Genomic DNA, 26,008 nt, shown 5'->3' on the forward strand with positions numbered 1-26,008 from the left:
CAGCACTGTGCAAAATACAGGGGGGTCTCGGGGGGGGGGGGTAGATTAACCTGAATTAACACTCGAGACCCCCTGAAAGCCGCAAAATACGCAAATTTGTGCAAAACGCAAAATTTGAGGGGGATTTTGGCTTCTCACGATCATAAAAACATAATAATCGAAGAAAAACGATTAATTCAAATTTTTTTTCATATATTTTGGAAACTCGATATCTCGACTTTCCCAAAATATTGTATTTTTTTTTCAAAAAAATGTTTTTTCATATTTTTCTTGGAAAGCCGAGATCTCAAGTTTCCCAAAAAAATTGAAAAAAACATTTTTTTTTCCAAAAAACATTTTTTCATTTTTTTTTGGAAACTCAAGATTTCGACTTTGAAACTCAAGATTTAAAAAAAAAAAAAAAAAATCCAAATTTTTTTTTTCTCATGTCACTTCGGGGGCTCCGAAATTTCTGGCTGTTCTTTTAAATGATATTTAAAGTTGAGTTTCGGTGATTCAATAAACACTCAAGTTTTGAAATCAATGAATATCGTGTCTATTAATCATGATTTCAATATCAGTCAAAAATAAGTGTGACTAATATTTTTGCCATAATCGCCACCTAGTGTCTCAGAGGCAAACACACTTTATTCAACACAATTTGACAATTTAACAAGAACACATTTTTGTAATATTATAATCAGTTCAGCCTGATTTACCTGCTGTCACGTGACACACGAGGCACATATGTTCCAGATGATACTGTAACCACAAGACAATTAATCTAATAAATCTAATCAAATTATTATCACCGCAAACACATCTGACTGTGTTGCTTAATTGCACATTAATTTAAACGGCACGTTGTATATTGTTTATTTTAAAGCACAGGTGAATTCAATAATTCAGCTTTTGTCTTGCTGACTAAAAAAACGCCCAAAAAAGACCAAATAAGGCAGTTGTTAGTTGAAAATCACCCACTGTAAAACAAATCCGCTTAACAAATGGGTGTTTAAAAAAACATTTATGCACACGTCAATAAGAGTTGACTCTAAAACCATTAGTTTTTATTAAAAAAGGGGGGAAAAAACAGCTGCTCGCGACTGGATTTACTGAACTATAGCACGAATGTATAATTAAGTGTCATCTGCATAACGACGGAACTTTACATTGTGTTTGCTGATTGTGTTGAACAGCTGTTGTTGTCACTGAGACGATCTCACCTCACCATTAATCATAACCAGTTAATGCCTCAACGCTAACCTTAACATAACCACTTAACTTAACCCTTTGAGCGCAGAGCATTTAGGCTGATTTAATGTGTTAAAAACGTATATAGAGAGTGTCTTATATCCTTTTTTTAATCACAAATTATAGGCAATCTGATGAAATTATATATATTTTTGTCATTTTCAGTAGTATATAAACACACCTGAGCAAATAAAGTACTCAACATTTAAACAATTTGGAAATACATCCCAGTTCAAAGTTGGCTTGGCTCGTTTTTATGAACAAAAATAAAATAAAAACGGTCTATTTTGTGATTTCTGCACAATAAACCCTAGTACTGTTTTCTTTTTAAAAATATGCAATTTAAAAACACATAAGAAGACAAAAAAACAACAAAAAAAAACAATGGTGTAGTGCAGCATGAGCACTAAGGGTTAATCCAGTTCCTCAGAAATTAGGACCAGGTTCTGGTTTCCATGAAGACTACAGGTCCTGACAAGATTATGAGATGTATTTCCTCATTTTTATGGACAAAAATAAAATGTCAGAAAAAAACCTGTCTATTTTTATGACTTCTTTACAATAAACACTACTCGCAATGTAAAAATCAATCACTACTTTGACTCAACAACACATAAGAAGACAAAAAGGGTGAATCCAGTTCCTCAGAAATGTAGATTCTGCCTCATTAGGACCAGGTTCTGGTCTACAGTTTAGCGTTAAGTTATATAAGCGTTAATATAATAACGCTTTATAATTTACTGGGTAATTCCCCAGTATTTTGGCCATTGTTCTTACCTTCTAATTACAGGTTAATACCAAGTAACACATTTCTGTTACCATATATTTACTGGGTAAATAGCTAGTAATTGGGGGCTGTAGCTACCTGCTTATTACCAGCTTATAACACAATAATACACTAAAATTCACCATATAGAAACCAGGTAAATACCCAGTATTTTTGTTTACACTTATTGGTCTGTATCCAGTATTGTCCAATAAACATTTAACAAGCTTAGTAGCTCCTGGATTAAAACTATCAACTGTAATTCATAGCAGGGCCACCAGAAATGTTTCTGCGGGCCGCCATTGGCCCCTGGGCCGCACTTTGAGAACCAATAAGTTATACAGAGTATATTATATAATTTTTTTCAGCTCGAATTATAGGCAATCTCATAACAGAATCATATAATTTTCAGTAATATATAAACAAAACCTGAGCAAATAAAGTACTTCAGATTTTTTTCCCCATACATTTTGGAAACTCGAGATCTCGACTTTCCAAAAAAATATATTTTTTTTTTCAAATTTTTTTTTCCATATTTTCTTGGAAATCTCGAGTTTCGAAAAAAATTCGATTTTTTTTTTTTTTTTTTTCAAAAAACATTTTTTTTTGGGAAACTCGAGATCTCAACTTTGAAACTCAAGATTTAAAAAAAAAAAAAATCGGATCGAATTTGCGAAATTCGGAAATACGTCGTTCGTGTCGTTCGCCTGGCTCGTTTTTACGGGCAAAAATATTTTGTGATTTCTGCACAATAAACGCTCCTCCTCCTGTTTTCTTTTTTAAAAGACGATGACATTTATGGCAGGAAAAAAAAAAAAGAGCCAAACACAAATACGAGCGCAAGAACTGACGGAAAACGTACGCATTGAGTCCCCACCTCTCTATATAACGGCGTATAAAGTATACAGCACATAAACTAAAGTGTGGTCAAACCCCTGTCTTTAAAGCATTCTTTTTTCCCCTCACACACACACAAACACATATAAACACACACACACACACACAGAGAGAAGAATCCTCAATAGTGCTACTAGTCCTAATAATGCTGGAGTGTTGTGGCAACCGGGCTTTAAGCTACAAATTGACTGCTAGCTGCGGGTGGGCTCTTGTTGCTGCTTACTACTGCGACTCCGGCACTGTCCATTCAGCCAAGAGGAGACTGTTAGACAGATATATGGCCACTTAATTGGCCCATGATGGCAGTGTGGCGGAGTGGTGATCGCCGGCGGAGTGCTAGACACCGGGATGATTAGGGGCCTCTGTGTGTGTGTGTGTGTGTGTGTGTGTGCGACAGGAAGCCGAGCTCTGGGGTCTGCACTCTCTTTTTGTGCAAGTGTGAGTCTGTATTTACAGTGCGTGTGTGTGTGTGTGTGTGTGTGTGTGTAAAAAAGAAAAAAAGCGACTGCTCAGCCCAGCAGGACAACACCAGGCCCGGTCTTATTAGTCACTCGTCTCGAAGCTGTCAAAGCCCCCACACAAAAGGCATCAGACGATTAAAAAAATGAACAGCCGCAAACATTATTCCGCACGCCGCTATAGTCTTCTGCTATGTGTCAGGTGTGTGTGTGTGTGTGTGTGGGTGTGGATAGCGGGGGGGGGGGGGGGGGATAATGTGTGTGTGTGTAATGTGTGTGTGAGGGTTTTGATGGAGTCCCCCCCGTTTTTTTCCCCCCGCCGAGTCCACTCCGCGTCTAAGTGGGGAAATCAATGCAAATAAGGGAAGCGGAGTGAAAAGAATGAGGTAAAAAAAAATAGGGCAACACACACGCACACACACACACACACATGCACAAAAAAAAGAAACAAACAAAGGCCCTGGATTTAAGAGACGGAGGGAGAAAGTAAAAGGGAGGGAAAATGGGGATGAGGATGATGCCCATCAAAGGTGGGGGAAATTGAAGCCCGTTGCTGTTAAGCATTCCGCCCGTGCCCCCGTATTTCCCTGATGGTGGCGGTGGCGGCGGCGGCGGCAGCGGCGCGAGCTTCGCCGGGCGCCACCATCCATCCCCCCCCCACCCCCCCTCCCCCCCCGAGTTATCCAGATGAGACCGGCGAAGAATTAAAACGCCATATGTTTCGGGGACGGCACCTCCGCGCAAATCAAACGCTTCCGTAATTTCTCTCGATACAAAAGAGGGCCCCTCACCCCCCCCCCAACCCCCCCCCCCCCCCACACACCAAGAACATTAGGCGCTCTCTCCGCTTTGCTGGGTTTGTTTATTCCCACCCTCCTCGTGCCCACGTTGATGCGGCGATTTTTATTGCCGGCGTGCCAACTCCCGCCGCCCTATAGGTGACGTGTAAGCGTGTGTGCAGACAACATGTCGAGGTTGCAGGTAATTGGCATCTGTGTGGCAGCCTCACCGCGGCCCTCGTGACTTTTCTTCGTAACGAGTTTTTTTCCGAAAAATTAGAGAGCGTCGATAGCCTGGAACAGTGTTGTTTTTTTCTCCCCCCTCCCATTGTTTGTCATTTAACTAAAGGGAAAATGTTTGATGGGTATAAAGTATAACTATAACTATAACGTGCTCTTTTTCTGACATAATTTGATTTGCTCAGTAAATTTGGACGCATTTCTTAAATCTCATCTTCTAAAATATTTCGGGTTTGACCTTGGTAGTTTTTTTATTGTTACAATTGTTTTTCATAATCTTGTTATCAATATAGCAACAGTTTTGCCACAATTTCCAACAGCGATGCTTTTTCTTGGGTTATTTGTATTTGTACCAGTTAAGTGCAGAGCCGTTTCTTGCTATATGTGGACTATGCAGCTGCATAGGGCCCCACAGTCACCAGGGGGCCCCCAAACTGCAAGTTCAGACTCATATTTTATTATATTTTTGCATGTATTGGATGCATTCATTATATTTGCAAACCATGTAAGTGTTTGTGGGGTAATCAGAAAAAGTTAGGAATCTCTCCCTCGAGTTTGAAAAAAACAAAAAACATAGGGGCCCCCAAATAGTTCTCACATAGGGCCCCCAAACAGCTAGAAACGGCCCTGGTTAAGTGTCAGAAGATGATAACATGACGTTCAAATATGGGTCAGAAGTGTTGAATTACGTCTTAGTAACTCTGTACATCATGTTTTAATTCCTTACAGTAACTATCCCATGTCAAATAAAGCCAAACATAGTTAAATGAACCAAGCTAATTCAAAATGTTTTGTGAATACAAAACAGGAGCCACAATATGTATTCAAATCAATTGATATCAGCGAAAGTAAACTGATGTAAATGCTAGTCCACTGTTGCTAGCATTAGTAATCTACTCATACTAGTCTAAAGTTGGTAGCTAGCATTGGTAATCTTCTCATAATAGTCTGCGATTGGTAGCTAGCATTAGTAATCTACTCATACTAGTCTGCAGTTGGTAGCTAGCATTTGTAATCCACTCATACTAGTCTACAGTTGGTAGCTAGCATTGGTAATCTACTCATACTCGTCTAAAGTTGGTAGCTAGCATTTGTAATCCACTCATACTAGTCTACAGTTGGTAGCTAGCATTGGTAATCTACTCATACTCGTCTAAAGTTGGTAGCTAGCATTTGTAATCCACTCATACTAGTCTACAGTTGATAGCTAGCATTGGTAATCTTCTCATAATAGTCTGCGATTGGTAGCTAGCATTAGTAATCTACTCATACTAGTCTGCAGTTGGTAGCTAGCATTTGTAATCCACTCATACTAGTCTACAGTTGGTAGCTAGCATTGGTAATCTACTCATAGTAGTCCACAGTTGATAGCTAGCATTGGTAATGTTCTCATAATAGTCTGCGATTGGTAGCTAGCATTAGTAATCTATTCATAGTAGTCCACAGTTGGTAGCTACAGTTGGTAGCTATCAACTGCTTATTATAAAGTTATAATATTAGGTCACAAATAATGTGTAGCTGTAACTTTCATGCTCGTGCAACGGCCAAATGTTTCCCACCACAGAGGAGGAAACAAGGACACTGCAGGTCTTCTTGGGTAAAGTTTACCTTCTGGTCACAAACTTAACTTTTCAAATCCCTTCACCCAACATGACCCCCCCCCCCCCCCCCCCTCCTCCCCCTCCTCCCCCCACTGTCCACCACCACCATCACCCTTCTTTCCAATAACATCTCTATCTATCACTATCTTTTTTTTTTTTTTTTTTTTTTAATGCACTCCTGCCTTCTCCAGTCCCCCACCGGCCCGACTCGCACCAATAATTGTGTGTTTTCAACCTCTGCCGCCTTCGGCTAATTTAACCACAGATTGAAATGGAATGACCCAACCCCCCCTAACACACACACACACACACACACACACACTGACACACTCACACCATGCCGGTTAGCAATCAGGCGTCTGAATGGACTGTGTTTCCTCGGCAGACACGAGGCTGATTCCAAAGCTAATAGTCATTGTTTGAAGTGACACCGCTGCCCTGGCATTTGTTTAACCTTCTGTCTTATGCACAAGGCAGAGTCAACGCACAATCCCTGCTTAATTAATATCTTCCCCCTCTCCTGTTCCCTCCCTCCACCCTCCCTTTATCCCCCGTACATTCAGATGCAGACAAACACAGATGCATAGCTTCTATATTCCGAGGGCTAAAAAAAAACACAAAAATGTTTATTATGAATCCACCTCGTCTCTCGGCGCCCGGCGTCCTCGGAGTGTTCCTGAAGCGGCGCGTAACATTTCAATTCAAGAGACAGCACAGCACTTACAGTTGTAACCTTTAAGGATTTGGTAACTGGCCACCTAATTTTTAAAAAAATCATTTATGGATGGCATTTAATCAGTGACAGCTTTTTAATGTAGCAGAATGATGTACTAACTCTGCAGTTGACCTTCCTCGTATGGATTTCAAATTAACGGCGTTTGAATGAGCCGGTGCAGGTGTGGATGTCCTTTTTTACATCTCGGGTCAAACTCACTTGCAACTTGTCCGGCGCGCGCCGGCAACGTGATTCATCGCCAAATCTCCAAAATGCTCAGAATAATTCACCCCAAATTTGCAGTAATCACATAATCTAGACCAGGTGCTATTCAACCAAAATTCCCAGAGGGCCAGCTTTTTTCGGAAAAGGCTGGCCGGTCAATCCCTGTACTATTGTTTTGTGTTGCATGTGCAGTAAATTGATACCAACAAGACACAGGCACCGCTACAGTTGGCCCATATTGCAAAATATTCTGGTACATACATAGGCCGCCTGCAATTACAGCTGTACTAGTATTTTCCAAAAAGGGACGCAAAGTGTTGCAAAGTGCCAGAAATAGGTGAAGCCCTAATGGGCCGCGGGCCGGTCCAAATTGCTTGAAGGGCTGGATCTGGCCCCCGGGAACCCTTTTTTTAGAAAAAGGGTTCGATGTTCCCCAGTCACATACAAAGCGAGGGACCGTATCTATGTTCCCCAGGTCCTATGTTCCCCGGGTCCTATGTTCCCCGCTTTGTATGTGACCTGGGAACATCGGACCCTTTCTCTAAAAAAGGGTCCGATGTTCCCCACTGTTCACCCAAAGGGTCCGATGTTCCCCGCTTTCACCCAAAAGGACCCGGGGAACATAGGACCCTACCCCTTACCCTAACCCTAACCCTTACCCTTACCCTACCCTACCCTACCCTAACCCTAACCCTAACCCTAACCCTTTACCCTATAGCTCCACACCCAGGCTACCAACAAGACACAGGTACTGCTGCAGTTGGCTAATAGTTGGCTAATATTCTGGTACATAGGCTGCCTACAATTACAGCTGTACGAGTATTTTCCAAAAAGGGACGCAAACTATCACAAAGTATCAAAAAGTGTCGCAAAGTGTCAGAAATAGGTAAAGCCCTAATGGGCGGCGGGCCGATCCAAATTGCTTGAAGGGCCGGATCTGGCCCCCGGGCCTTAAGTTGAATAGCCTTGATCTAGACTAGTTTGTTTTTTAGTCTTGTACCAAAGCCCATACAGAAAATCTGCGTTTTTAGCTCACAGAGACACACAAACGGCAAACGTTTTCTTCTGCCTCATTTAGTTAGTTTTTTCCCGACTTAATTAAGTCCAAACGAAGACAATCAAACAGCAAAGTCACAAAAATAAGACATCTGGACTAAGTGTTGGAGGCAGCAGTCGATCAAAAACCCCGTCTGCCAGGATTTAAATTGCAGATTTTCTTAATGGACTTTGGTGTGGGATGAGTGATGTGACGCTAACCTTGAGTCGTCAGTCGGAAAAAAACGTTGTCAACTGTTTGAATAAAGTGTCAAAACTGTTCTTAAAAATACGGCGCGCCGCGGCAGACACTTATTTTATTGAGTGGGAGTGATTAAAAGGCAAAAAATCTGGGGGGGTTTTTCAACCGCGTAACGTACTGCGAAAGAGCCCGAACTATCACTTGAAGGCCTCTCTGATAAATCCAGCGTTTTGTTAAAAGCCTTTATGTCAATGCAGCACCTGGATAAATAAGAATCAATGTCTAGTTAAAAGTGAAGCGCTGCCAATGAGCCCGAGCAGGAGGTAAGCAGGACGTAAACAATATCGCGGCTGTTCGCTGTCTCTAACAACCACTTTAAATTCTAATCCCTCTGCTCTGAAGCTTTCTTCTCTCTCTCTCTCGTTTTCTTTTTTGTTGTTGTTGATGTTGTTGTTGTTGCTTGTGATGTTTTATGAATGCTCCATCAGACCAAAGAGCAGTGTAATCTATTCATTCAGCGTTCGCTCAGTGGGAGACAGCGGCAAACAGTGACAACGTGACTAATCAAAGTGGGGAACAGCTGACACGAAAACTGCCTCGTGGACGAATCACAGAGACGTTAAAATGCATCATTCCAACACTGAAATTAAAGCATTCAGTCATGAATACAATAGTGTGTATGTTTATATGTATATGTGTTACAGAGGGAGCTTTGGAGCTGGTTATGTACCAGAGGATTTTGGATTATTGTACAGATTAAATATTATAATAATAATAATACTATCACACAACTAAATGTGGTAAACAACATTATGTTGATTATGATGGGAGTCAAGTTCTTCTGGGGCTAAAATCAAACTGAATAAGTTAGCGTTGAAAACATGCAGGAGAAAGTTAGCTAACTAGCGAGCGTTTACTGATGTTAGCTACCAACTGTAGACTATTATGAGTACATTAATGTTGGCTACCAACTTTAGACTAGTAGATTACCAATGCTAGCTACCTACTGTGGACTAATGTGAGTGGATTAATAATGCTAGATACCAACTTTAGACTAGTATGAGTAGATTACTAATGCTAGCTACCAACTGCTGACTATTATGAATAGATTATTTATTTATTTATTTGAATTAGGACAATGCATATTCATCAACATGTCAGCATAGAGCAACAAAGTAAGTATGCGGGAGTTAGCACAATAGCTATTTAGCAATGCTAGCTACCAACTTTAGACTAGTATGTGTAGATTACCAACACTAGCTACCAACTGTGGACTACTATGAGTAGATTGCTAATGCTAGCTACCAACTGCAGACTATTATGAGTAGATTACCATTGCTAGCTACCATCTGTGGACTAATATGAGTAGATTACTAATGCTAGGTACCAACTTTAGACAAGTATGAGTATGCTAGATACCAACTGTGGACTAATATGAGTATATTGCTAATGCTAGCTACCAACTTTAGACTATTATGAGTAGATTACCATTGCTAGCTACCGACTGTGGACTAATATGAGTAGATTACTAATGCTAGCTACCAACTTTAGACTAGTATGAGTATATTGCTAATGCTAGCTACCAACTTTAGACTACTATGAGTAGATTACCAATGCTAGCAACTGTGGACTAGCATTTCCATCAGTGTACTTCAAAAACAATAGTCATAAATTAAGCTTTAGCTTCTGTTGAAGCTTGGGGCAGATCTTCACTCATTGACCGAAGTTCACAATACAAGATACATACTCATGTTAGACTAGATGTAGATATAACTTTTCTTTATTGTGCAAAATAAAAACAATATTTGTAAAGTCAATTTAAATAAAGCCAATATTGTGCTGACAATATAGTCCAACCCTTGTATGTATATGTGTTTTATTCAGTCCTGAACACTTTGTTGTTGTTGTGCTATTACAATAAAGTGACCTCATTGTGTTGTTGTGTGAATGCAGCAGAAACGTTGATATTCCTCGGTATTCACACACAGCAGTAAGTCGTCACTGTGTGTGTGTGTGTGTGTGTGTGTCTTTGTTCAAGGATACAGTGAGAATGGACTGGTCCGTGCAGAGCGGTCAGTTATTTCCTCCTCCCCTCGTCTCTGCTGTGCATCTGCAGAAGCTCTTTCCTTCTTCTTCTTCTTCTTCTTCTTCTTCTTCTTCTATCCTCTCTCTGGGGTTGTCCGATGAAGTGGTCAGCGGCTGACAGGTGCTGCCACGGCTGACAGGCCAAACACAGTGCGTGTGTGTGTGTGTGTGTGTGTGTGTGTGTGTGTGTGTGTGTGTGGCGCTGGAGGGCATTGAGGTCCTGTGCTGCAGAGCATGGCAGGAACAAAGCTGCAGGGACACCGAGTCAATGACATCTCTCTCTGTTTCCTCAGCTTCTCCCTCCCTCTCTCTCTCTCTCTTCTGTCCATCTCATGCTCTTTTCTTCACTCCAGAGGAGGAAAGAGAGGAAGCAGAGCTGAATTCTTTATTTTGCTTTTAACAGCGAGCAGCAGCAGCAGCAGCAGCAGCAACAGAGACTGTTGTCACTGTGTTTGGGGCTGAAACCTCGGGCTGAGAGGGATTTGAGAACTGAGCGACCGGCTGGACGTAAAGCTGTAATCTTACCCTGCCACTTTATTAGGTACACCCTAATAACTGCTTTATAACACAAAGATCTGCTATCTAGTTATGCGTTTATATACGCTATTAAAACACGGACTTGGGATATGAAGTGGTTTATTAATGCTCTTATTTAGGGGTGGGGAAAAAAAAAAAATATTATTATTTTTTTGAAGTTTCTATTTTGAAAAAACACACGTTTGTGTTATTTGTGTAGAATTTTTTTTGTAACTTCTGGGAGAAAAAGGCAGCTAGCCTAAGCTTTTATTTATTATTAAAGTTATTTTTGTTGTACAGTAAGTAAGTTTTTATTTGTTTTGAATGAATTAATGTCAACTTTTGTCTTAAGTTTGCCTTTGTGTGATCACATTATCACATAATCTTATACAAACTGGATTATTTTCATAATTTGCCTTAAGACACTATGCATTGTATCAATTTTTGAATCGAGAATCGATTTTGAATCGAATCGTAAGACACACTCAAAGATTCACATCCCTTCTCTTATTGTACCGTTAAGAATTATCTCGGCCTCAGTGCCACTGTTGTCCAATATAAGGTTCCCGCACCTTGGTTGACATCAAATTCAAAGACTTTTCAAGGATTTTTCCAGCAGCAATTCCCACAAATCCAAGGACCGAATGTGCCGACACTGCTCAAGAACTACAATGGCAAAATATTCAATTACTTTTAATGGTCACTGTCAGTTAAGGTCCATTTTAAGGTCCTTGAAGTGTATCTTCAAAGTCACAAACTTTCAAGGATTTCAAGGACTCCTGAGTGGGAACGCTGAATGTAAATGCTCTGAGCAGAAAAGCTGCACCATATGCTTCATATTTGGTTTTAATGGAAAACAAATGAGTCAACGTGAGGTAATAAAACATCAAATCCTGTTTAAGTTCAATTAGTGTTATAAAACATTAGCTAGCATAGCTTGTAAAGCTATTTGCTATGAATGTAACTTGTTATGTTAATATTGTGAGTTAAAACAAGTTTGTTTCTCAAAATGATAATGTTTTATGGTTAGTTATTTTACCTTTAAGTATAAAGTTAAATCAACTATTACTGTTTAAACAACTTTAGTGGAAATAGTGCATTAATGTATGTTTGTTTAACAACATAGAGTAGGTTTTATGTTGCATATTTAGTTGCTATAACTTCAAAAATAAAGTCTGAACAACAATTAATCATTGATTTAACACATTTTACACGTGATTTTAGTGAAGTTAATATCTATTATGTGTACATTGTACCTCATCTATTGGGATATTCATCCGTAACCATCTCTTGAGGTTTTCCAGGAATTCCCAGGAACATTCCAGGAAGAAAAGAACGAGTTTAATCCAATTTGTTTAAAAAAAAATCTGAATTAAAAAACACTCACTGGATAAAAAAAAGTGCTTGAAAAACCTCTGTTTTTACACGACAACCTCGATCGGGAGGTGGAATCCTCGTGTTTTTTCCTTATCGCACAATTCCCACTCTCTGCCTGGAATATGGTTTGATTGGAGGATTCTCATCTTGACCAAGGGAATGTGTGTGTGTGTGTGTGTGTGTGTGTGTGTGTGTGTGTGCTGTAACCAAATTAAATTGTCTTTATCTCCTCCTGAAGAAAAGGAATAGAAAGGACGGGGAAGAGCTGTGGAGTGGAGGGGGGGGGGGGGGGGTGAAAATTAATTTGTAAGATCTAAAAAATATTTAATTTTGCTGCACATCAAACAAACTTTGTCTTCAGACGTTTCCCCTCATCTTCTCTTTTCTTCATCTGCTTCCCTCGCTTTTTTTTTTTTTTTTCTTCCCTTTAATTAAAAAAAAAGCATTCTATTATTACGGCGGATGAAAAGGAAACATCTATTCAAACGAGTACAGTCGTAAACCGGACTATACCACTAATCTTTCGGTAATTATTTTTTAATTGAATCTTTTGAACACAAAAGCCCCGAGCAGATGCCGGCATTACGGCGCTCCCGCGTGTTTTCGCCGCGTTTACGAGACGACGACGGCGACGACGACGCCGACTTCGCCAAGAGCGAGCGAGCGAGCGGCGAAAGCGGGACAACATGGGAATAAAAGGAGGAGGATGATGATGATGATGATGATGATGATGGAGAAGTAAAAAAAAAATATTCATATTGGCAGGTTTGGGGGATTTTGGAGGAACTTATGTGAAGAGCTCAGCACAAGAACACGCCGCGAACGCTGATACGCGCTCTCAGACGAGGTCGAGCAGCTCGAATCTAAACGGCATCTTCTTACTTTGACCACTTTTTTTTTAACCCTCCGAAATCCTTCTTTCTTTCTGTCGCCTCCAAACTTTCTTTGGCGTCGGCAGATCGCGAGCGCATAATGATCGGTCTTAAGGAAAAACCGGAGAGAGAGGGGGGGGGGGGGGGGACAGGGGTAGGGTTTTTTGTTATGTGGAGTTTAAACTTTCCAGCGTTTTGGACATTTTTTTACCTTATTAACCAAAGAGCTCCCCCCTATTTCCCCCGCGTCCCCTCGGAAAAAAAAGACGCTTAAAAAACGACGTGTCGGCGAAGCTTAAGGCGCCAACGCGGTGAAAGAGGTGCGTCTTTATAGGCCGTGTAACGCGCCGCCGCCGCCGCCGTGTAATCACGTCAGGTTAAATCACATTAGCGGTGAATTGTGCGAGTGAGAAACTCTGAATCTTTGTGTATTTTTATCAGGCGGCCCAGACTGAGACATCAGGAACTATATTTAGACGTCATATATTTAGACTTGGCATATAAAGTGGTTTGTTAATGCTCTTATTTAGGGGTGGGGAAAAAAAAATCCACAATTCTGAATTGATTCATAAACTTCAAAAATCGATTTTCGGGAAGAAAAAAACCCCAAACATATATATATATTTTTAAATTTCTATTTTGAATTCCCACAAATCCAAGGAGCGAATGTGCCGACACTGCTCAAGATCTCCGATTGCACATTATTCAAGCACTTACAATGGTCAATGTCATTTATTAAGGTCCATTTTGAGGTCCTTGAATTTATTTTCAAATTCACAGATTTTCAAGGATTTCAAGGACTCGTGGGAACGCTGAAAATAAACGTTTTGAGCAGAAAAAGTTGCACCGTATGCTTCATATTTGGTCTTAAGGGGAAACAAATGCGCCTTAAAAACGACATGTCGGCAAAGCTTAAGGAGCGAACGTGGGGAAAGAGGCGCGCCTTTATAGGCCGTGTAACGCGCCGCCGCCGCCGCCGCGTAATCACGTCAGGTTAAATCACATTAGCGGTGAATTGTGCGGGTGAGAAACTGCACGGATTTCTCGTTTTTTAAAAAAAAAGCCATGTATTTTATCAGGCGGCCCAGACTGAGAAAATCAGGAACTATATTTAGACGTGAGACTGTGAACGTTTGCTGTCAATTTAACAGAATTGAAGAAATGAGTGGAAGTGCTCTCCACCCACCTGACAGCTCCAGATGTTACGGGGGTCAGTGCGAGAAAATCATGCTAATGAATCACAAATGTATCCCTTTTTATTATTATTATTATTATAATAAGAGAGTTCCCGGGTTCTGCCAGAGTTTAAGTTTACATTAGCCGCTCCGTCCTGGACCAAGTTGAATTAATCCCAGCAAAATATACATGTTATTTCTTAATATTATAAATAAACAAACCCTCAGATATGCTGATAACGTGATAGCTTAGCGTGTTAGCTACACAAAATGGGTTTTTACTAAACCCAGACTCGCTGCACCAAAGCCCATAGAAGAAATTGACGATTTTATATCACAGCACACAGTTGCACAGCAGAGTTGTTGATCCACTGCTGCCTCTGTTAATGAGTTAGACTTTGGTTATTTTATACAAAATTCAGTGTTTAAAAACTTTTGATTGGATTTAATTATGTGGCGCAAACCGATGCCAAATACTGCAACAGCACACCAGGAATTCCAGTGTAGCCGTGAGTTAAAAGTGATGATTTTCTCTAAGGAGTTTGGTACAGGATCTTTTCCATGTTTAATTGGTGGTTACTGTTAGCTTTTTAGTGTTGTTTGCTTGGTAAAAAACATGCTAATTTAGTCAACGTGACAAACACTTTCTTTCATACTTTAAAAGTCCACTTTAGCTTAGTACTGACTTATAAAATTGGACGTAAAAAAGGGGAGAAAGTGCTAAAACTTAGCTTTCACTCAGAGGATGTTGAGTGGGAAACTATTTTAGCAAAATATTGTGTTTAAACCCTTAAGTCATTACTTTCTTTTTTTCATGTCGTAGTGCAAGACAGCTGTGTATGCTAACTGTAGCTAGGTTTGCTAACTAGCGAGAAAAAATTGTCATTTTTATGATAACATAGTGTTAATTAATACAAAAATAACTTTTTAATACACACAGTTAGACACCACTGGACTTATTAATTTGAACACTGAATGAGTTGGAAACATTTAAAAGCTAATGCTTTTCAATCGACTTTAATGTACAGTTAATTTTTAGCGTTGTTAGCTTGGAAAAAAACATGCTAATTTAGTCAACGTGACAAACACTTTCTTTCATACTTTAAAAGTCCACATTAGCTTAGTACCGACTTATTAAATTGGACTTTAAAAGGCGGGAGAAAAAGTGCTAAAATAAGCGCTAAAACTTAGCTTTCACTAAGAGGATGTTGAGTGAGAAACTATTAAAGCACAATATTGTGTGTAAACCCATAAGTCAGTACCTTTTTTTTCATGTCGTAGTGCAAGACAGCTGTGTATGCTAACTGTAGCTAGGTTTGCTAACTAGCGAGAAAAAATTGTCATTTTTATGATAACATAGTGTTAATTAATACAAAAATAACTTTTTAATACACACAGTTAGACACCACTGGACTTATTAATTTGAACACTGAATGAGTTGGAAACATTTAAAAGCTAATGCTTTTCAATCGACTTTAATGTACAGTTAATTTTTAGCGTTGTTTGCTTGGAAAAAAACATGCTAATTTAGTCAACGTGACAAACACTTTCTTTCATACTTTAAAAGTCCACATTAGCTTAGTACCGACTTATTAAATTGGACTTTAAAAGGCGGGAGAAAAAGTGCTAAAATAAGCGCTAAAACTTAGCTTTCACTAAGAGGATGTTGAGTGAGAAACTATTTAAGCACAATATTGTGTTTAAACCCATAAGTCAGTACTTTTTTTTCTTCATGTCGTAGTGCGGGACAGCTGTATATGCTAACCGTAGCTAGGTTTGCTAACTAGTGAGTGTAAACGGTCAATTTTATGAAAACATAGTGTTTTATTTAATACAAAAAAACCTTAATACATACAGTTAACACCACTGGACTTATTAAATTGAACATTGAATGTTGTTGGAAAACATTTACAAGCTAACTTCCTAGCTAGACTTTGCACTGTGGTTGCACTGTGGTTGGTTAATGGTTAGCATTCTTAACCTGGTCTCCCTTGTAAAAGAGACTTTAATCTTAATAAAGTTCACGGGTAAATGAAGGTTAAACGAATAACCAAATAATCAGCAGAGCTAGCGTTAGCTTAAAGGCTAACGGAAAGAAGCTAAACGTGACAGACGGTCTGAAACGAGGAATGAAGTTATTCCACACAGAACTGTGAGAGGTAAACCTGCCACTGACACTCCTGTAATTATGAAGCACACATTTACAGCACAGTCGCTGCTGTTCAAGGACAGAGATGGGATGGCAAAAAAAAAAAAAAAAAAAAAAAAAAACCTGCTGCGGCTTAATGAACGATTTTCTGTCGCGCGGCTGAAGATAAAATTAGGTTCTTCCCCGAAAAGACGACGCGCTCCTGTGGAAACGTCTTTGCTGAACGTGCACTATTTTATATCATTTGCAAAAATCTCTCAGCCTCCTCCAGGAACAGCGACCGCACAACGGCACAAAAAACGAGAAACAAGGTGATTTTTTTGGGGAATTTCAGCTATTCGTTAATTTAGCTTTAACTGGGTCATTTAATTGTCTGTAACTGTTGGCTCAAGCCCACACACACACACACACACACACACACACACACACACACACACACACACACACACACACACACACACACACACACACACACACACACAACTTTCTATATCGATCCCAAACCTGAGTCTCGCTCAACAATTAAATACAACGCAGTGATTCCCAAACTCTGGGTCGCGACACACAAATGTTTCGCGGGATATTTTTCTGTTTTGCAGGATTTAAACCGTGAAGATTTGTTTGTGTTTTACCTTTTAATTTATTCAAGTTTACCAATTCAAAATTATATAAACTACTGTTTTCATGACCAATATTGTCTTTATATGGTCTTTAAACGACCTAATTTGTCCTTTATTTAAGCAGATTGAGAACCAAAACTTAGTAATTTACTGAAAACAATATTTTTTACTATGTTTAGAGATTTTGCACATTTCGTTTTTGGAGGTTTGCATATTTTTTTGCGTGAAAATTGTCAAATTTAGGCATAATATTGTTGAAATTGCACTTAATTTTTAGAAAGTAGTAATGTCACGTTGTTCCTAATACGTTTTTATACTTCATTAAATGTAAAAAAACGTGTATATCTTGTTGTTTATCAGTTATTATGCTAGTTATTATCACTTTTAGGGGTTGCATAATCATGCACAGGTGTTTTATTTAAAAGTGTTTTTATGTCTTTTATACAATTCTGCACCACGTTATAGTCTTTGTCGCCTTATTTTGACATTTTTTACCGACTCTAGTGCAAAATCATCACCTTGAATCCTAAATTCGTGCCTCAGTACGACCGTGATTATTACTTATTAGCGTCGCGGTCTAAGTTTAAGTGTGAAAAAAAACAAACGTTTGTGATGTTTGATAAATGAAGGCCCACACACACACACACACACACACACACACACACACACGGGGACACACACACACTAGGCCGTATTTTCATTACAAACACGGACGTCATCAATACACGCGGCGATCAAATCTGGCTAATGACAGTAAGAGGTGAAGGGCTGGAGACAGATAAACGCTGCTGCGGGATGTGGGATGTGCGAAGGACGACGGCGTCGCGCGCGCGTGTGTGTGTGTGTGCGTGTGCGTGTGTGTGTGTGTGTGTGTGTGTGACAGAGAGGCGAGCAGCGACTCTGAGAATGAGAGATCAACAATGCCATAAATAACCTTGGGAGAAGTCACCTATCCTCCCGCAGGCGACAGCTCGTCAGGGAAATGAATGGGTTGTCACTGTCGTCTTTGTGCCCATGGCTGAGGGCACTGAAGCTGGCACCGCCGCCGCCGCACTCACTCACACACACACACACACACACTCACACACACCAAAAAAGAGGAAGAAGAAGAAGAAAAAGAGAGAAGGTTTTCCTTCCCTTCCCTTTTTTGTTTTCATGTCTTTGCGACAACCCTTCGTCTCTGCTTCTCACAAACAAGCACACGCAGGTTTCAGGCGTTCGCTTAAGCAAAAACAATACACTGATGTTGTAGGAGGTTGTTGCCTCTCTGGACTCCAGAGTGTGTTGCCTTTTGGGATTCACCCCTGCAGCAGCATCCGTTTATATATATGTATATATTAGTGCTGGGCACGCTAACTCGCTAACGGCGGTTAGCGGCGCTAACGGCGCCAACGCTAACGCACATTAGCGCATGGCGAGGTTTCCATGTCGACTGACCGGAAAAAGGCCTGCATGTGGCGTCATGTTTACGTGACTCCCGATTGTTAAAATTAGTCTTGCTAGGCGCGCTAACGACCAGTGTTGTTTTCGTCAACGACGACGCCACTTTTTTTCATGACGTTAACGAGACGGTGACGAGATAAACGTGACTCTTTGATGAGGAAAACATGACGAGAAGTGTGTGAGTTTTCGGTGACGAGACGAGAATGGACGAAAATGTCAGTGGGTGGTCTGTCAGACGTTTAAAACGCATGACATTTCGTTTTTTCCGGCCAATTTGAGTTTTTCGTCGACTAAAACTCGACTTAAACTATCACATATAGAAGTGACTAAAATGTGACTAAAACTAATAAGCATTTTCGTCCAAAAGACTAAGACTAAATCTAAAATGGTTGTCAAAAACAACACTGCTAACGGCGGTTAGCGGCGTTAACGGCGCCAACGCTAACGCACATTAGCGCATGGCGAGGTTTCCATGTCGACTGACCGGAAAAAGGCCTGCATGTGGCGTCATGTTGACGTGACTCCCGATTGTTAAAATTAGTCTTGCTAGGCGCGCTAACGGACCAGTGTTGTTTTCGTCAACGACGACGGCACTTTTTTTCACGACGTTAACGAGACGGTGACGAGATAAACGTGACTCTTTGATGAGGAAAACATGACGAGAAGTGTGTGAGTTTTCGGTGACGAGACGAGAATGGACGAAAATGTCAGTGGGTGGTCTGTCAGACGTTTAAAACGCATGACATTTCGTTTTTTCCGGCCAATTTGAGTTTTTCGTCGACTAAAACTCGACTTAAACTATCACATATAGAAGTGACTAAAATGTGACTAAAACTAATAAGCATTTTCGTCCAAAAGACTAAGACTAAATCTAAAATGGTTGTCAAAAACAACACTGCTAACGGCGGTTAGCGGCGTTAACGGCGCCAACGCTAACGCACATTAGCGCATGCCGGGTTTCCATGTAGACTGACGGGAAAAAGACCTGCATGTGACGTCATGTTTATGTGACTCCCGATTGTTGAAATTAGTCTCGCTAGGCGCGCTAACGACGCTAAAGGAGCTAACGCGGCAAACGGGGCTAACTGGTAAACGGTGCCTGGACTCCGGTGCCGCGGCACGTAAACGCGACGTCGCGAGCGTGTCTTTTTTCGGTCAGCCGTCATTGGAAACGCGTCGTGCGTTAACGTAGACGACGTTAGCGCTGTAAACGTTAACGGCACACATACGCAGTACACGGGTACGCTGGTTATTTCTCGCGCTGCTCTTTTTCGTTGAATGAACAGACCGCTCCAGTTCGACTGTCGGTGCGCTAACGGCGCTAAAGGAGCTAACGGAGAGAAGTGAGATTGTATGAGGTACTAGTTTGACATTTTTGGCCACCTAATAAAAACCCTCAACTAATTAAATCCATGCTAACTTCATCTCACTGTTACACAACCTTAGCGGTGCTAACGGCGCCAGCGTTAACGCCTGACTGACCGGAAAAAGACCTGCACGTGGCGTCATGTTTACGTGACTCCCGATTGTTGAAATCAGCCTCGCTAGGCGCGCTAACGACGCTAAAGGAGCTAACGCGGCAAACGGGGCTAACTGGTAAACGGTGCCTGGACTTCGGTGCCGTTAATGTGCGTTAACGTCGATGCCGTATACATACATATACATATATATGTGTATTTCTAACACCATATTGCCGTTGCGCCGCGCATCGAGTTTTGACGGAACCGGCAATTGAAAGGTTTGTCTCCCACACCAAACCCCATAGAGAAAATCAACAATTTTACCTCACTGTGCACAGAACATGTTGCTCTACTTCGGCCTCTTACAGTAAATTATTATTGTTATTTTATTAATATCTGTGTTTGAAATCATTTGTTTAGACAAACTCGAGTGACATAAAGTGACCAAACAAGGCAGCAATAGAGCGGCGGCTCCTGTGTAACAGCTAACTGAAAACGTTGATTTTCTCAATGGGGTTTGGTGGAAACATAAACCTGGTTTCTAGACCCCAAAAAAATGCTAAATAAAGCTGTAAAGATAAAATAATGTGTATTTTATATGCTGAGCCTTTTATAGAGAGGCTAAAACAGTAACTATACCTTTATATATATGGCATTTATCTTCATTTTTACATTAATATTCCTGAAAGTGACATATTTGTCCTTATAAGACATCAAAAAAACTGACATTATCTCGTTTTCCCTTTGTGTTTTTTTTCATGTCCACAGTGTGTTAACGTCGTGTTTTTGCATGAAATGTGAAAATCGCAGCTTTTGTCAGGAGGGTGTGTGGGGGGTGGGGGGTGAAAACGCTGACCTGTCAAATCTACGCGACTCCGGCAAGAAAAAGAAGAAAAAGAACATTTTCACTTCATTTCATTTCATTTCAATTTTTTTTTTTTTCTGTTTCTGCAGGGCCCAGTGACTTCAGAGAGCGAGTAATCTGACGAAGAACTCCATTTAGCCTCGCACTTACATCTTAACCCGACCCCCCCTACCCTAAAAAAAAAAAAAGCCCAGACATTTCACAAATATAACACTGTGGAGTGTGTGAGCAGCGTTTGCCCGTGGAGTTTATTTAATTTGCGAAAAAGAAACAACGGACGTCTTTGACATCAAACCCTTCGCCCTTTTCTCGACGACGGCGGCGGCGGCGGCGGCGGCTACTTACATCACAAAATGGACTCTAAATGCAAACAGGCAGAACTCTCACAACCCCCCCTGCACCGCCCACCCACCCCCCCCCCCCCCCCATGAAAGAGGGTTCTGGGATCCAAATTTCACACTGTGTGTCTCGTATTGTGTTTGGATGAAAATGAAGTGGAGCAATGAGGAGAAAGGGACGCAGAGAGAAATCAATAGTGAGGACATGGCTGGGGGGGGGTTTCCATATTACATTTTGCATAGACGTCGGCTGTAATTTGCCTTTGATCCCGGTCCCAAGATGACTCACTGAAGCCATCCTCCACAGCCAATTGGGGGGGAGGGATGGATGGATGGATGGAAGAAGTGTGTGTGTGGGGGGGGGGGGGACCACAGAGCCTCGATGCCAGGCTCTGGGGTTTTCAGTTCACACATTCTGCTGAGATGTCTCGTCTGGAGCAGCTGTACGTCCAAGAACGTCCAGTCTGAAGCTGGAGGAGGAGGGTGGAGGGTGGTCCTTCATCTGTTCAAGACTTCACGCTCGCCAGTGGAAAACACTAGCGCTATGTGTGTGTGTGTGTGTGTGTGTGTGTGCGATCGTGATCACGGAAAACTGCTCCTCTGTCTCTCGCGCTTCCACGCTGTAAATCAGACATATTGGAATATATTTGGAATTCTAAAAAGGCGATAAAGTCGCAACTTTGCCTCTCTGATTTGTCTCTGACAGGAAATTACAGGCACATTATTTCTGTTTATTTAGATCTAAATAGAATCTACAGGTGCTAGAATAGTTGAAAAGTAGGCCTGGGTAAACGTTAACGGTGCTAACGGCGCTAACGGCGCTAACGGCGCTAACGGCGATCGCTAAAATGAGGCAAAACAGTGGCGCACGTACGCAGTACACAGGTATGCTGGTGATTTGTAGCGCTGCTCTTTGAGCAGCCATTTCTAGCTGAAAACAAGTTTCAAACATTGGCACGAAATCCCATACACTCTTAGAAATAAGGGTTCTTAAAGAGTCCTTCTACAAGGGCTGAGGTTCTACCTGGAACCAAGGGTTCTTGGTAACACTAATGGTTCCAGTAAGAACCATTTTGATCCAGAGAACCCTTTAAAACCCCTTTCCTGAATAAAGGGTTTTTAAAAGGGTTCTTGGTGGAACCCTCAAAAGGGGTTCTCCTATGAGGACAAGCCGAAGAACCTTATATGGTTCTACCTAGCACTTTTATTTCTAAGAGGGTTCCAAAAGGGTCCTTCTACAAGGGCTGAGGTTCTACCTGGAACCATTTGCTTCCAAAAAACCCTTTCCCGAAGAAAGAAAAAAGGGTTCTCCGATGAGGACAAGCTGAAGAACCTTATATGGTTCTACCTAGCACTTTTATTTCTAAGAGGGTTCCAAAAGGGTCCTTCTACAAGGGCTGAGGTTCTACCTGGAACCATTTGCGTCCGAAAAACCCTTTCCCGAAGAAAGAAAAAAGGGTTCTCCGATGAGGACAAGCTGAAGAACCTTATATGGTTCTACTTAGCCCTTTTATTTCTAAGAGGGTTCCAAAAGGGTCCTTCTACAAGGTCTAAGGTTCTACCTGGAACCATTTGCTTCCGAAAAAACCCTTTCCCAAAGAAAGAAAAAAGGGTTCTCCGATGAGGACAAGCTGAAGAACCTTATATGGTTCTACTTAGCCCTTTTATTTCTAAGAGGGTTCCAAAAGGGTCCTTCTACAAGGTCTAAGGTTCTACCTGGAACCATTTGCTTCCGAAAAAACCCTTTCCCGAAGAAAGAAAAAAGGGCTCCGATGAGGACAAGCTGAAGAACCTTATATGGTTCTACTTAGCCCTTTTATTTCTAAGAGGGTTCCAAAAGGGTCCTTCTACAAGGGCTTAGGTTCTACCTGGAACCATTTGCTTCCGAAAAACCCTTTCCCGAAGAAAGAAAAAAGGGTTCTCTGATGAGGACAAGCTGAAGAACCTTATATGGTTCTACTTAGCCCTTTTATTTCTAAGAGGGTTCCAAAAGGGTCCTTCTACAAGGGCTGAGGTTCTACCTGGAACCATTTGCGTCCGAAAAACCCTTTCCCGAAGAAAGAAAAAAGGGTTCTCCGATGAGGACAAGCTGAAGAACCTTATATGGTTCTACTTAGCCCTTTTATTTCTAAGAGGGTTCCAAAAGGGTCCTTCTACATCGGCTGAGGTTCTACCTGGAACCATTTGCGTCCGAAAAACCCTTTCCCGAAGAAAGAAAAAAGGGTTCTCCGATGAGGACAAGCTGAAGAACCTTATATGGTTCTACTTAGCCCTTTTATTTCTAAGAGGGTTCCAAAAGGGTCCTTCTACAAGGGCTGAGGTTCTACCTGGAACCATTTGCTTCCGAAAAACCCTTTCCCGAAGAAAGAAAAAAGGGTTCTCCGATGAGGACAAGCTGAAGAACCTTATATGGTTCTACTTAGCCCTTTTATTCTAAGAGGGTTCCAAAAGGGTCCTTCTACAAGGGCTGAGGTTCTACCTGGAACCATTTGCTTCCGAAAAACCCTTTCCCGAAGAAAGAAAAAAGGGTTCTCTGATGAGGACAAGCTGAAGAACCTTATATGGTTCTACTTAGCCCTTTTATTTCTAAGAGGGTTCCAAAAGGGTCCTTCTACAAGGGCTGAGGTTCTACCTGGAACCATTTGCGTCCGAAAAACCCTTTCCCGAAGAAAGAAAAAAGGGTTCTCCGATGAGGACAAGCTGAAGAACCTTATATGGTTCTACTTAGCCCTTTTATTTCTAAGAGGGTTCCAAAAGGGTCCTTCTACATCGGCTGAGGTTCTACCTGGAACCATTTGCGTCCGAAAAACCCTTTCCCGAAGAAAGAAAAAAGGGTTCTCCGATGAGGACAAGCTGAAGAACCTTATATGGTTCTACTTAGCCCTTTTATTTCTAAGAGGGTTCCAAAAGGGTCCTTCTACAAGGGCTGAGGTTCTACCTGGAACCATTTGCTTCCGAAAAACCCTTTCCCGAAGAAAGAAAAAAGGGTTCTCCGATGAGGACAAGCTGAAGAACCTTATATGGTTCTACTTAGCCCTTTTATTCTAAGAGGGTTCCAAAAGGGTCCTTCTACAAGGGCTGAGGTTCTACCTGGAACCATTTGCTTCCGAAAAACCCTTTCCCGAAGAAAGAAAAAAGGGTTCTCCGATGAGGACAAGCTGAAGAACCTTATATGGTTCTACTTAGCCCTTTTATTCTAAGAGGGTTCCAAAAGGGTCCTTCTACAAGGGCTTAGGTTCTACCTGGAACCATTTGCTTCCGAAAAACCCTTTCCCGAAGAAAGAAAAAAGGGTTCTCCGATGAGGACAAGCTGAAGAACCTTATATGGTTCTACTTAGCACTTTTATTTCTAAGAGTGTAGAGAAAACATGCATTTTAAAGCTCACAAAGTTTTACCTTAACCACCTAAATGAAGGATTTTAAGTAAGTAGTAAAAAAAGAAGACATTTGAACTGACTTATTACTAAGTTAGTGACGCAGCAGTGGATCCCGCGATGTAATTCACTAGAGTTTGGTGCAGGGAGTGAGTCAGTCTTTAAAAGTCATTTTTTTTCCACTTGGAAAATACCGTCTCATGGTAAAAATAAAGCTGCAAACATGCCGTTAAGATATCGTAGACACGTTAACAAATATGGCATAATAATACGATAATAACACACCAGCGCTGAGTTTGGAAACACGATCCGACAATTTTGGTCTCCGCGAAAACTGCATTTGTCAAATAAAGCGCACGACGTGGAGGAAACGGCGCTGACAGTGTTGACAGTGACGGTGTCATTACATGATTATTATTATTATTATGTACATAAAGGGCTGCATTACTCAGGGTGACCAGGTGTGGACAGAGTTTGTTTAACCTCACAACTGCGAAGAACTGCGACGAAACGACGAATGAAGACGTGGAAGTAATTAAGAGATAGAGCCGTCGAGCTGAAGAAAAGAGGGCAGGATACGTCGTCTCTTCTCTGCGACACAATGCCATTGTTTCCCCGACGACGTCCGCGAGTCACGGTGTTATTAATGATCTCGCCGTACGTTTCATTCTCTCTCCTCTGGTTTGGCCGTCGTCTACGGAAAAGTTTCTCTTTTTTTGTGTGACTGGATTCTGTGGAGGAAGAAGAAGAAGAAGAAGAAGAAGAAGAAACAGTGGAAGAGAAAACTTCATCGCTCGTGTAAAAGTATGTGCTTGTGGAACATTTCACACCGGGAGTAAAACATCTGCAACCAAAGTGAAAGAAAACACCGCTGGGAAATGTTTCCGTCGGGGCTGAAAAACCTCCACGAGGGAATGAATATCTGTGGACTCTGAGGATGTTTCCCGGCTCACGGTGACCTCGCACTTTCAAAAACACACGTCTGAAATAGCGCTAGGCCGCTAACGGCGTTAACGCTAACGGTAATGACGCGTTTCTGTGACGGCTGAGCACGCGTGACTCCCGATTGTCAAAATGAGTCTAGAAAGTAACGCAGTTTTCCGTACCGTGGCACCGGAGTCCAGGTACTGTTAGCTCCGTTAGCTCTGTTAGCGCACCTACAGTCGAACTGGAGCGGTCTTTGTTTATTAAACGAAAAGATCAGCGCTACAAATAACCAGCGGATGTGTGTGTCTGTTTTTATCTGTGGACTCTGAGGATGTTTCCTGGCTCACACCTTCAAAAACACACGTCTAAAATAGCGCTAGGCCGTTAACGCCGTCAATGCTAACGTTAATGGAGCGTTTCTGTGACGGCTGACTGAAAAAAGACGCGTGTGACGTCATGTTTTACGTGACTCTGAAATGAGTCTCCAAATTAATGCAGTTTTTTGCGTCATGGCAACGGAGTCCAGGCACCGTTTAGCTCCGTTAACTGCGTTAGCTCCTTTAGCGCTGTTGGCGAGCCTACAGTCGAACTGGAGCGGTCTGTTTTCCTGGCTAACGGTGGCCCCACAACTTCGAAAACACACGTCTAAAATAGTGCTG

This window comes from Microchirus variegatus (genome assembly GCF_963457635.1).
Source record: "Microchirus variegatus genome assembly, chromosome: 11".
In the NCBI taxonomy this organism is placed as follows: domain Eukaryota; kingdom Metazoa; phylum Chordata; class Actinopteri; order Pleuronectiformes; family Soleidae; genus Microchirus; species Microchirus variegatus.